At 38.6% G+C, this 11304-nt stretch overlaps 1 protein-coding gene across 5 annotated transcripts in view; it reads left to right on the forward strand.

Moving 5' to 3' along the window:
- The window catches only part of CTNNA2 (catenin alpha 2), a 1139605-nt gene that overhangs the window by 118361 nt on the left and 1009940 nt on the right, over positions 1–11304 (forward strand). The window lies entirely within an intron of this gene.

Here is an 11304-nt window from a genome sequence, read left to right on the forward strand (position 1 = left end):
TAGATGTGTCAGGGAAGGCACACAAAAGACAAAGAAACCAAGTTCAGAAGGATTGGCATGAGTGTGCAAACTGATGTATTTGGGGAGATATTCCATCATTTTTTGAATAAAAACTTAAAAGATAGGAAAGAACATTAAGTACTTCAGTGTTGCTGGATTCTAGTACAGGTGAAGGGACATTATAAAATGAGATACACAGGTAAAGAGAGGGGCTGATCAAGAACACATTTTGTCATGTGATAGAAACTCAATTTTTGATAAATCAAATAGTTAATGGTGATATGATAATTGCTATAATTGAGAAATGGAAGATTATGGCTCTTAATAGTTTAAAACGAGGTACTTACATGTCTACAAAAAGTATAAATGTTTGAGAATGTAGAGTCGTCTTAGGGGCTGGGAAATCAATATGCTGAAGTCCAATGGACAATGGTAGAATATAATAGAAAAGAGCATCTGAAAAAGTAGATACTATGAAACTTTTGTTTCGATTATATGGATACGTGTTTGTATGCCTTGGGTGCAGATAAACAGTGGAAAATGCATTTCTTACTGTGGGTTGGAGATTAAAAAGCCTGAAAGTCACTGTGGTGGAAGCATCCAGTTTCTCAGGTGTGTTTACATGCTGAGGAGAGGAGCCTGGAGAAGCAGCAAGAAGACCAGGAACTGGACAGAATCGAGTCTCTTGCTCCTGAGCCTAAATACATCAGGGCCAAGTGACAAGAGTGACAACACTGATACTTTGCCTTTGGTCCTAGGGTGACAACAATCATAAACCCTCCAGTTACCTCCTTGGTGTTGTGATATAGATAAATTAAGAATGATGTTTAGCTCAAGGTAGGTATTTGCCCTTTGTAGATAGTTAGTCGATGGGTTAAATGTCCAGCTACAGAAACTTCTCTTTGGCCCTCTGGCAGGCTTGGAGATTTCTGGGATTCTTGGACCAGGTCTGTATTCTTTCTGGCTCCGCTCGGGGGAATGAGGGAATGGGTGGTTGTAGGTGCATGTTAGGAGGGACATTTGAATATTTTCAACTTCATCTATTTTGATTAAATCGTGGGAAAACAAATCTCCTGTGAAAGCTACCTTATCTTTTTTGTCTGTTAACCAGAAGTTTAATCCCAGGAATCAATTCTTCAAGCAGCATTTTAATAGAACACAGCAACTGGCCTTCTGAGGTGGCCCTGGTATCTTCAACTGTAATAGAATGTGCTCTGTTATTAGACACAGAAAGCACAATCAGGGAGCAGCGATCCCAGAACAGGGGCTTCAGGCAAGGCTTTTCAGGATGAGGGATGTGTGACTTTGATGTTAAACCCTAATTACAGGTTAGCCCGAAAAGGGGACCTACCGGATAGGGAAGTTTTTGAGAAAAATAACCAAGTTTGTACCATTAGCCTGAAATCTCACCACTCCCTTCACCACTCTGATAGTGAGACCTTTCAGAACTTCTTGAACTGGCTCTGTGCAAATTTTACCAATCCTGGGTATATGTAGTTCTTTTTCTCAAAAACACACTAGGAATGGTAAGATGATTAGAGAGAGAGAGAGAGAGAGTGAGTGTGTGTGTGTGTGTGTGTGTGTGTGTGTATGCGTGCATGTATATATATGAGTGTGTGTGTGTGTGTGTGTGTGTGTGTGTGTGTGTGTGTGAAGTCCAGAAGACATGGGAAAGATTTGGGAAATGAATATGAATCTGAAAAGCTAAACAGGGCTGGATACTGAACAGCATCGTGAGATAGGAGGAATTGCTGAAGGATTTCAGGTAGGGTGACAGTATGTGTTATATTTTAGGACGGTTGCTCTGGACCTGGTGTGGTGGGTTATCCTGGAGAGGTCTGGACCTGGTGTGGTGGGTTATCCTGGAGAGGTCTGGACCTGGTGTGGTGGGTTATCCTGGAGAGGTCTGAGGTGAGGGCAGGGAGATTGGAACATGGAGACTAATAAAGTAAACAATTTTCCCCTAAGACTTAGGGAAATATTATATCAGTAAAATTTTATAATATTTAATAATTTTTCCTGAGGTCCTGAGCATCTGTTGGGGCTCTGATAAAGATGTAAGGTTAGATTCTGGTTTTCTAAGATTGCCTATCCCTAGGTCTCACCTCTTAAATGACTGCTTCTCCTCAAGACAGCTTCTGAAACCAAAAGCTTTGTGGGTGACAGCTCTGGGAATGCATTTCAGCGTTATCATCTCATGAGATCAGCACCCAAACATGAAGGCAAGTGCTACAGACTTGCCTCTAATGATGTAGATGGTTTTGCCATCAAATAAAGAATGTGTTGTGTCAAAGAACCAGGTTTCTTCCAACTCTAAAAGCCTATGCTTCTTCAGTTATTTCTATTTTGCTATAAACCGTAAAACAAGTTAGCGTACGAATCCAGGGAACGAAGAAGCTCCAAGAGCTGTTTGAAATGTGCCATGAAGGGGTTGGCATCCATGTTCTTAGAGCTACTTTAAGGGAGGTCTGTGGGATGATTGTCATCCTGTAAATACCCAGCTCAGTGCTGCCTGCTGCCTCCCCCTCATAGCAGATTTCCTGTCCTGCGTGACAGATCCGGTAGAACAGATAAAGTGCAACTTCACTATTTCGGGCCCCATTATAACATCACTGAAAATACAACACAAATTCAATTCTGTCTTCATAAACATATGGTCTATCTCCCGTGTAATATCATAGTGCATCTCTATTAAAACTTTCTGTGGTCGATATTCAAATGGAATTCTACTATAGTGTACTTTTATAGTTAATCTTTTGTGCTTCAAACGATTTAGAAATTTTTCACATAAGTAAAACCTGGTTCCAAAATATTCAATTGATGATTTATTATTGGAGCCTGTTGTCAGTTTGGTTAGTGTTTGACTACACATTGTGAAAAGGTTAATATTATTTGTCCAAGGTTTTTGATATTTGATGCCTTAAAAATATACTTTTCAAAACAGATATTTTATTTAATGAGGGGAAATATACTGTTCTTTGAATAGCCTTGGCAATGTTCCAGCTCATAAGAGTGTTGTAATGTGGAATGATTAATTCTTTGGACAACAGATTGAATATATATTTTATAGTGTACGTATAGGTATAGATAGTCCATTTATTTAAAAAAACATGTTCACGATTTTTAGTCATTCTTGAAAAAGGGTTGTGGAAATTAATTGGTAGTTTGACCTAGATTTTTCCTATTCCAGAAACATATATTTAAACATTCACATTAAAAAATTGGTGAAGTTGCCTGGGTGCAGTAGCTCATGCCTGTAATTCCAGCACGTTGGGAGGCCAAGTCAGGCAGATTGCTTGAAGTTAGGAGTTCCAGACCAGCCTGGCCAACATGATGAAACCCGGTATCTACTAAAAATACAAAAAATGTCCAGCAATGGTGGCGGGTGCCTGTAATCCCAGCTGCTCAGGAGGCTCAGGCAGGAGAATTGCCTGAACCTGGGAGGTGGAGGTTACAGTGAGCCAAGATCAAGCCACTGCATTCCAGCCTAGGCAACAGAATGACTCTGTCTCAAAAAAATAAAAAATAAAAATGGGTGAAGTTGCTTCAATATTCCGTTGTCAGTTGTAGAGCAACAACACTTTTTCTTTGTAAAAATCGTATAGGATAGGTAAATATTAATACTTTTAGAAAATTCCAAATGCCCATCAATGATAGACTAGACAAGGAAAATGTGGCACATATACACCATGGAATACTATGCAGCCATAAAAAATGATGTTCACGTCCTTTGTAGGGACATGGATGAATCTGTAAACCATCATTCTCAGCAAAACGACACAAGAACAGAAAATCAAACACCACATGTTCTCACTCATAGGCAGGTGTTGAACAATCAGAACACATGGACACAGGGAGGGGAACATCACACACAGGGGACAGCTAGGAGGGACTAGGGAACGGACAACAGGGGGTCAGGGGGTTAGGGAGGGATAATATGGGGAGAGAAATGCCAGATGTGGGTGAGAGGGGGATGGAGGCAGCAAACCACCTTGCCATGTATGTACCTATGCAAAAATTCTGCATGATCTGCACATGTACCCCAGAACCTAAAGTACAATTTAAAAAAAAAGAACGTAAAAAAAATAATAATAACATTTAAGTATATGGTCCTAATTGAATTAATTTTTGCTCCATAGAAGCAATTCAGATGATTCCTGTTTATTTCTAATTTCAGCCATAAATATCACTTAATTTGTGGTTAAAGTATTGTTCTTTAATGGAATTTTTCACCCGTAGCTTTAAGACAGCCTCTGGCTTACAGTTTCTTTATTAATTTTATTTTCTTAAGGTCACATTACTCCTGGCCTTTTAGACTTTTTTCATGACCTGTGACTCTTGTTTCACGGGCAGAAGCTGTGTCCTCTTTCCTTTCTCTTCACCGCTCTGTGCAGCTCTGACCCTTTAGTCAGTTTTTCAGAAACCTTAACAATTCTGCCTTTGGAGTAGCGCTGTGCACTGGGGAGGACAAGATAAAAATTGATGTAAGCCAATTGATTATTTAGCTCTACCACTGCAAACTCCACATTTGTTTCCTGTTAACACCAAGAATAAAGTCCAGGTCTTTTCTAGGTCTTTTGAGACCTCCTGTCTCCTTCCCAGCTCTCCATTTCCATCTCTTCCCCTCCCTGCTTCCACTATGCCAGCCATATTGGTGCTCTTGTGGTTTCCCAAATATTGTGAGGATAATTTTTCTCCAAGTTTTATCAGCAAGATAAATTGCTGGGAGTTGAATTTCTGAGTTAAAAGATATGAAAATATCATGTTTTAATGGTTAATATAAAATTGCATCTGAAGGTGCCAACCTACCTTCAAAGCAGCTGTTTATAAAGAATATAAAGAAGAATAAAGAGTACCTGTTTCCCAAACCTGTAATGATGCTCTTTCAAGCTTTTTGATCTTGGCCACGTATTAACCATCTTTTTTTAAATATTAGTAGGACCTAGCTTTGAGTGGATTAATTATTTAAAAAATTCTGTGCAGTTCCACCTTTGCCATCATGATCCCAAGCACTGCTCTCTAGATGTGGTGCTGATTCTGGTGATTAGCAGGCCCTGAGTGTGGTTATGGGAATGTGTGGCTTAGATGAAAGGAAAGTTTGGGGTGTCAGATGTTCAGACACAAGGATGCTGAGATCAACAGGAATAATACCAGAAGCTGGGGTAAGGAAGAGTGGGAGCCAGGTGCTATAGGCATTGATGATCTCAGTGTCTTGACAGATGGGAGAGGGAGGAAAGATGCTGAAGGGAAGCTCCTTGAGCAGCTGTCCATATGGGTGTATTAACCATGTTTTTTTTTTTAATTTTCTGAATTTTGTGATGTCTTGAGACCTTTATGCCTTGGTAAACCTGGAGAGACTGTCTCTCCAGAGCTAGCAGATTCCCAAAGGTAGCAAACGACTTGCCTGGGTGCACACTTTTCACTTGCAAACCAACAAATCCAAAGTCCACATCCTAGTCACAACAGCCAGCTCCTTTATCTAACTCTCACACACTAAGCCAATATTTCTGCTGCCCTGTATCATCCCAGGGCTAGGTGTCAGACAACTAAGCATCAACTCTACAGCTCAGAGCCTGCCGAAAGTATTCAGATTGTCCAATCTTAACCTTGCTCACACTTGCCTACCCTGCTTTACTCACTCCTTCCTGCAGTACCACGGTATAGACCCTGGGGCCTGCTGTCCCCTTGCTACCTCCTTCACTCACCTAGGTGCTTCTGATGTGGCACCGTAAGGGAGGGCATAGCATGCCCCCACCTGTTGGGGACTGTGAGTAACCAGAGTTTCTAACTGTGAGTAATAGAACTTCTTTTAATGGCATTGACGTCTTTGTGTTGTTACTCAGTCACCTCTGTGAATCAAATTCCAAGAACATTTAAAACAGTGGGAGACTATCAGAGAATTGGGCAGGAAAATTAAATATTAATAGTCTATCATGCAGCTATATTTTTACACAGAAACGCACATTGACATTGAAAACTGATCTATGTCAAAGAGATGAAAAAAACCCAGGTTATTTAAGACAGTATGTACTTTGGTCCCAATTATAAAGAAAAACTTTCAATATACATAGTGTAAGACACAGAAACAAGTAGTATAGCATAAAATACTCAAAGTGCTAAAAGCAGAATTTGGGATAACTTCTTTTTGTTTATTTGTATTTTAAAATTATTTTCTAAGTATTGTGAATTATTTTGTGTAATTCCAAGTCTTATTGTAAAGTGATGCTGTTGATGTATCTTTTACTCCTTTGGGCATTAGAACCTTGACTGTGATGGTGATGTAGGAGACATCAGTTCCAGACACACACATTAAACAGTGCCGTATGGGTGGGCCTTCAACATATTTCCACAACCAACATAGTTGTATTTTGGAAATGACTGAGTTTGTGCTCTAAACTGAGAATATGGTACATTTTATTGCATGCATACATAGATAACGCATGAAAAATCTGTAGTATATTTAGATAACGATTTCCACTTCTTCCTCACTGAAACCTGATTGAAACCTTTGTTGTGAAGTCTATCTTCCTGACTTCTTTTCTCATGGATCACAGGATCCTGTTTTATGTGCCCCATGGCAGAATTTTTTTTCTGTTGCCTTTATTTTATCAAGTCCTAGAGTTTCTCAAGTATATTTGCTCAGCATTTTCTCTAAGCACAGTCATTCTGGAGGCTTTTCTTCCTTCTGTGCACTGCGCTCATAATGTTGAATGCCTTACATGGTAACCACTGATTTTGCTTTTATCTGTCTGTTGAATCAAATAGTTGTCTACTTGGGTGTGTAGTCCTACATGTGCCCCCTCTGCCAGAGACTTGCTGTCTATACTCAGTGCTCTGTATACCCAACTGAGGAATATTTTACACTCATTTTTATATGTATAGGATCGCTCATACTTGGGGCCTGTGCTAAAAGAACTTTGACACTGCCCAGTGTCAATAAACCACTACGTGTCTCCCAGATAGCAGTACCTCAGTATTGTTTGCTGAATAGCCAGGGGGTTGTTACATACTCATTGTCATATATATATGTGGTATACACATTTTAGACAGAGGAGTTGGGGGCATGTCTTTCTTTAATGTTTAGGAGAATTTTAGGTGGTTTTGTTCTATACAGTTACAAGAAATTCTAACTCTCAGTATACAAAAACAGATTTAATAAACTGGAATAATATTTGCAACACAAACTTTAGAGCACCCAAATGTCTTCCTCTTATCACGATGTATACTCTTTAAAGCAGAAAAAAGTAAATAGTTACAATCTGAAAATCTGAAGTGACATTAAGTTATTTTCTAAAGGACCAAACCACTTGCTCCTGCCCCCCACCATGTTACTGAAGCATGACTCGCCCTGGATTTCATGGTTATTAGTATTGTAATCTCTCTATGAAAGTAACAGTTCTACGTGATTTATGACTTTTTGGACTTACGGTTTATTCCACTGAGAATAGATTTGTTTTATATTCCTTAAATTATTATATGAAGACAATTCACATACTTTAAAATCCCTGTAATTTCCATATATTTTAGCAGACTAAATATTTAAGGTATATATTTTTTGATTGTGAAACAGTTCAGTGGTTTTAGATGCATATGTTTTGTCTTTCTTTCAAATCCAGATCCCATAGTGATGATAATTTAGTTCATTCCAATAAAATATTTTAAGGTATTTTTATTGAAGCAGAAATTAGAATAATTATCATTATTTATAAATACTGCTTAACATAAAAAGAACTCCAAAGAAATTATGATCAATCTGTAAAATTGAAAGTAAAAAACACTTAAAATGCATGAGTATAATATAAAATATTCCTTGGTAAAAATTGTGTGCATAAAAGACTTGTATTTTGGAACAGAACTTGGAATATTCAGTTTGTCTAAATAAACCCCAAACCAGAAAATTTTAATGAAAGAAAATATCCTCTAAAGTAACAGTAAATATATTTCTTAAATTTGTTTCTTCCCTTTATTAACAAATAGCTAATAAGGAGCCATCCTGTTTTTAGTGCAATGCTTCTCGATTGCCATTTACCTATTCTAGTAAATCTACCAGACCTTCAGTTGCCATGGTGGTAGGTATAATGAGAAAAACAATTCACGTGGCCCAACGCCCAGGTTATGTTATAGGTTCTTATACTGACTATGAGTAGTATTTCTCAGTAGGATCGCTGTTGGTATTTTGAGAGAGAATATCATTGTTATGTGGGATTTTAACATTGCGCTATATTAAACAGCACTGGCCTTTTAATCACTTCACAATGATTGGGACATCCAAAATGGCCCCTGGAAAATATTTTGTAAGTAATACATCCCTTGCCTGAAATCCATTGATATAGAATAGGGACCAGCAACATTTTTCTGTGGAGGTGGATGATAAATACTTCATATGTGTGGGCTATACAGTCTCTGTCTCAGTTACTCAACTTGGCTATTGTGGTGAAAAGGCAACTCGCATATAGATGACATGAGAAAGAGTAGCTGTGTTCCAATACAGACTTTATTTACAAAAGTATGTGCTGGGCAGATTTGCACTGTAGACTGTAGCTTGCCAGTCTCTTCATAAGTACCACAAGTCTACCAATCTGAACACAAAGAATGCTATTTGGTAGTATTATGATAATTAGGGAGTTTTGGGCTGCAGATAATATGAAATCATATCTGCTGTTTCTAAAGATAGAGTGGTTTCAGTCTTGGCTAATTTAATGTGTGATTGTCATAAGAGACCTAAGTGCTTTCCATCCTCTACTCTGTTATCCTCAGTTGTTGTCATTATCTTCCCTCATAGTCACAGATAGATGCAACAGTGTCATGCCTCGTTGCAGCAGAGCACAGGGGAGAAGGACATGTCCATATATTCCAGGAGAACCTTGCCCAGAAGTCTCCAGCTGAGTTGCTATCAGATCTTGTTTGGCTGCATCTCCAAACCTGAACTAATAAATGGAAAAAGGAAATGATCCCACATATTTTACATAGGATATTTACGATTCCCTTCCTTAGCCTGGAGAGACAGATTCAGCCTTAACCCATACCTGTAGATGACCAATATTTGAATGAGCCATGATTACATGGGTAAGAAAGAGCAGGAGGCTTTGAGAGGTGAGTGAAGAAAGATGTCTGTGAGATGCAGTGTTTTCCATGTTAACTAAATTGCACTGAAACATAATTCTGTCCTAGATGGCATTTGAGTCTATTTGTTTCCCTCTGTTTCCCAACTAGTCAAAGGGATGTTTCATTCTACCTATCTTTGGCCAGAGGAGAGGGAGGAGTGTAGACCAACATTCCACCCACTAATGACAGGTCATCTGCCTCAATTATTGAAGAACCATCGCAGAGCCTATGCTCTCCTGCTGAGAGGTCAGTAAAACCAGTATATGAATGACAGATGGTGTTTGAACTTGGTTAACAGGTTAACAAACGTCACTTAGCAGTCCTTAAGGAACCTCTCAAACATGCCCCTGCTAATCACACATAGTTAGTATAGACTCTGGTTTATATTAAAAGTGTTGAAAGTAATCTGCTGAAAAGCATTTTCACTGAAATGGTATAATTATTTTGGTGCTAAGCAAATACAGAAGACCCATGGATTCTTTTAAGCGCATAAAGTTGCTGCCCTATAATTTTAGATGAAGCAGGTGATTTGTCAAGAGAATAATTTGGTGGCTGGGAGGTACAGATATAACTAGAAGCTGGTTTTCCCACTTTGTTTTGCTGTTTCCTGAATTATATCATGGCATTCCTGCAGCAAAATGCCTGCAAGAGACCTTATGCTTATCAGTAGGGATGGCTCTGACTCAATCCTGTTTTTTCTCCTGGAGCTGTTCCTGACTGTTGAGCTCTTTAAGCTATCAGTTTTGGGGTTGAACAAATACCTTGAGATGCAGCTCTATTTATTGTAGTGACTTTTGGAGACTGATACTCTACTATTTTGTGGATAGGTTTGTTCAGGAGACCTTGTTTGGCATCTCCCTCATATAATTCATTCAGTTTGGAAGGGGCTGCTCCTTTAATGCCAATCATTTACGTATGTGTTTATTTTAAAACATAAAATTTACTGTTCCATCCTCAAGGATCTCAATATTCTAGTGTGAAAGAGAATGAGCTGAACAATTAAAATAGAGTAAGTTGTATGGCACAATCGGGGGAAGCCTGGTGTCCTGTAAGATCAAGGGTGGCACTGAACAGGTCAAAAAGTGACTCCTGAGTTGAGTCTCAAAATATAACCAAAATAAGTCAAGTAAAGAAAATAAGGATAAAACTGGCCTATGGAAGGAATGACACAAGGAAAGGCTTAGAAGGAATGACACAAGAAAAGTATTCGAGAAATTGGAGAATATGGAACGTTTGGAGAACAGCTAGCAGTTCACTGGGTCTGGAGTTCATGAAGACTTAAGATGCACAATTGGCAAATGCTGAGTAATGGGACTGTACTTGGGGACAGTTAATATAATTAGAACTTTATTCTTAGGCAGTGGGAGTCATCAGAGGCTATTCAAAGGGACAGTGACATTATGTCATTCATGTTTGTGAAAACCATTATGGCTGTGGGATAAAGAATGGATTAGAGGGGGTAAGACTGAAGTCAACAAGACCAATCAAGAGTCTGTTTAAATAATCTAATAAAGAAATGCCAAAAGCCTTGATTAAGGCAGCGGTGGTGGAGAGACAAAGAAGAGATGGTTGTGAAACAGGTGCTGATAGAATTTATTAGACTTGAACTTTTTATTGTAGGAGGTAAGAGAAAGGAAAAGAATTAAAAATGACTCCTGCATTTCTGACAGGGCTTGATACATGATAGTTCTATTCATTGATATAGGACTATAGGAGTGGGGCCAATGTTGTAGAAAGATGAATTCACTTTTAAGCCTGTTCATCTTGAAGTGCTTGGAATCCTAGTAAATCATTGTGCATAGGAGGCTGGAACCCAGGAAGGAGCTCTGAGCTAAAGAAGTAGATGTGGGAGTTTTCAGCCTAAAGTAAGACATTGACATGAATGAGACCACAAAAGCACTAGAGCAGTGAGAAATGAGATATAGTGATGGAGTTCAAAGCAGAAACATGAAGGGCATGGGTCTAGAAGAGGGTACAAGGAGGACTAAGAAGAAGATCAGGAAAGTGTGGTATTATTGAAACAAAAGAAACAACAATATTGCCAAATATTTCTGTGTTATCAAATAAGATAAGATTTTAAAAGAGGCCCCTGGGTATTTTGAGATGATATATTTATTGATTTTTTTATTTAGATAAGGATTGTGTGATCATTATATAAGTAGAATACACACACACACACACACACACACACACACACAC

This window comes from Sapajus apella, unplaced genomic scaffold, assembly GCF_009761245.1.
Source record: "Sapajus apella isolate SASKATOON/1434 unplaced genomic scaffold, GSC_monkey_1.0 scaffold52, whole genome shotgun sequence".
In the NCBI taxonomy this organism is placed as follows: Eukaryota; Metazoa; Chordata; class Mammalia; order Primates; family Cebidae; genus Sapajus; species Sapajus apella.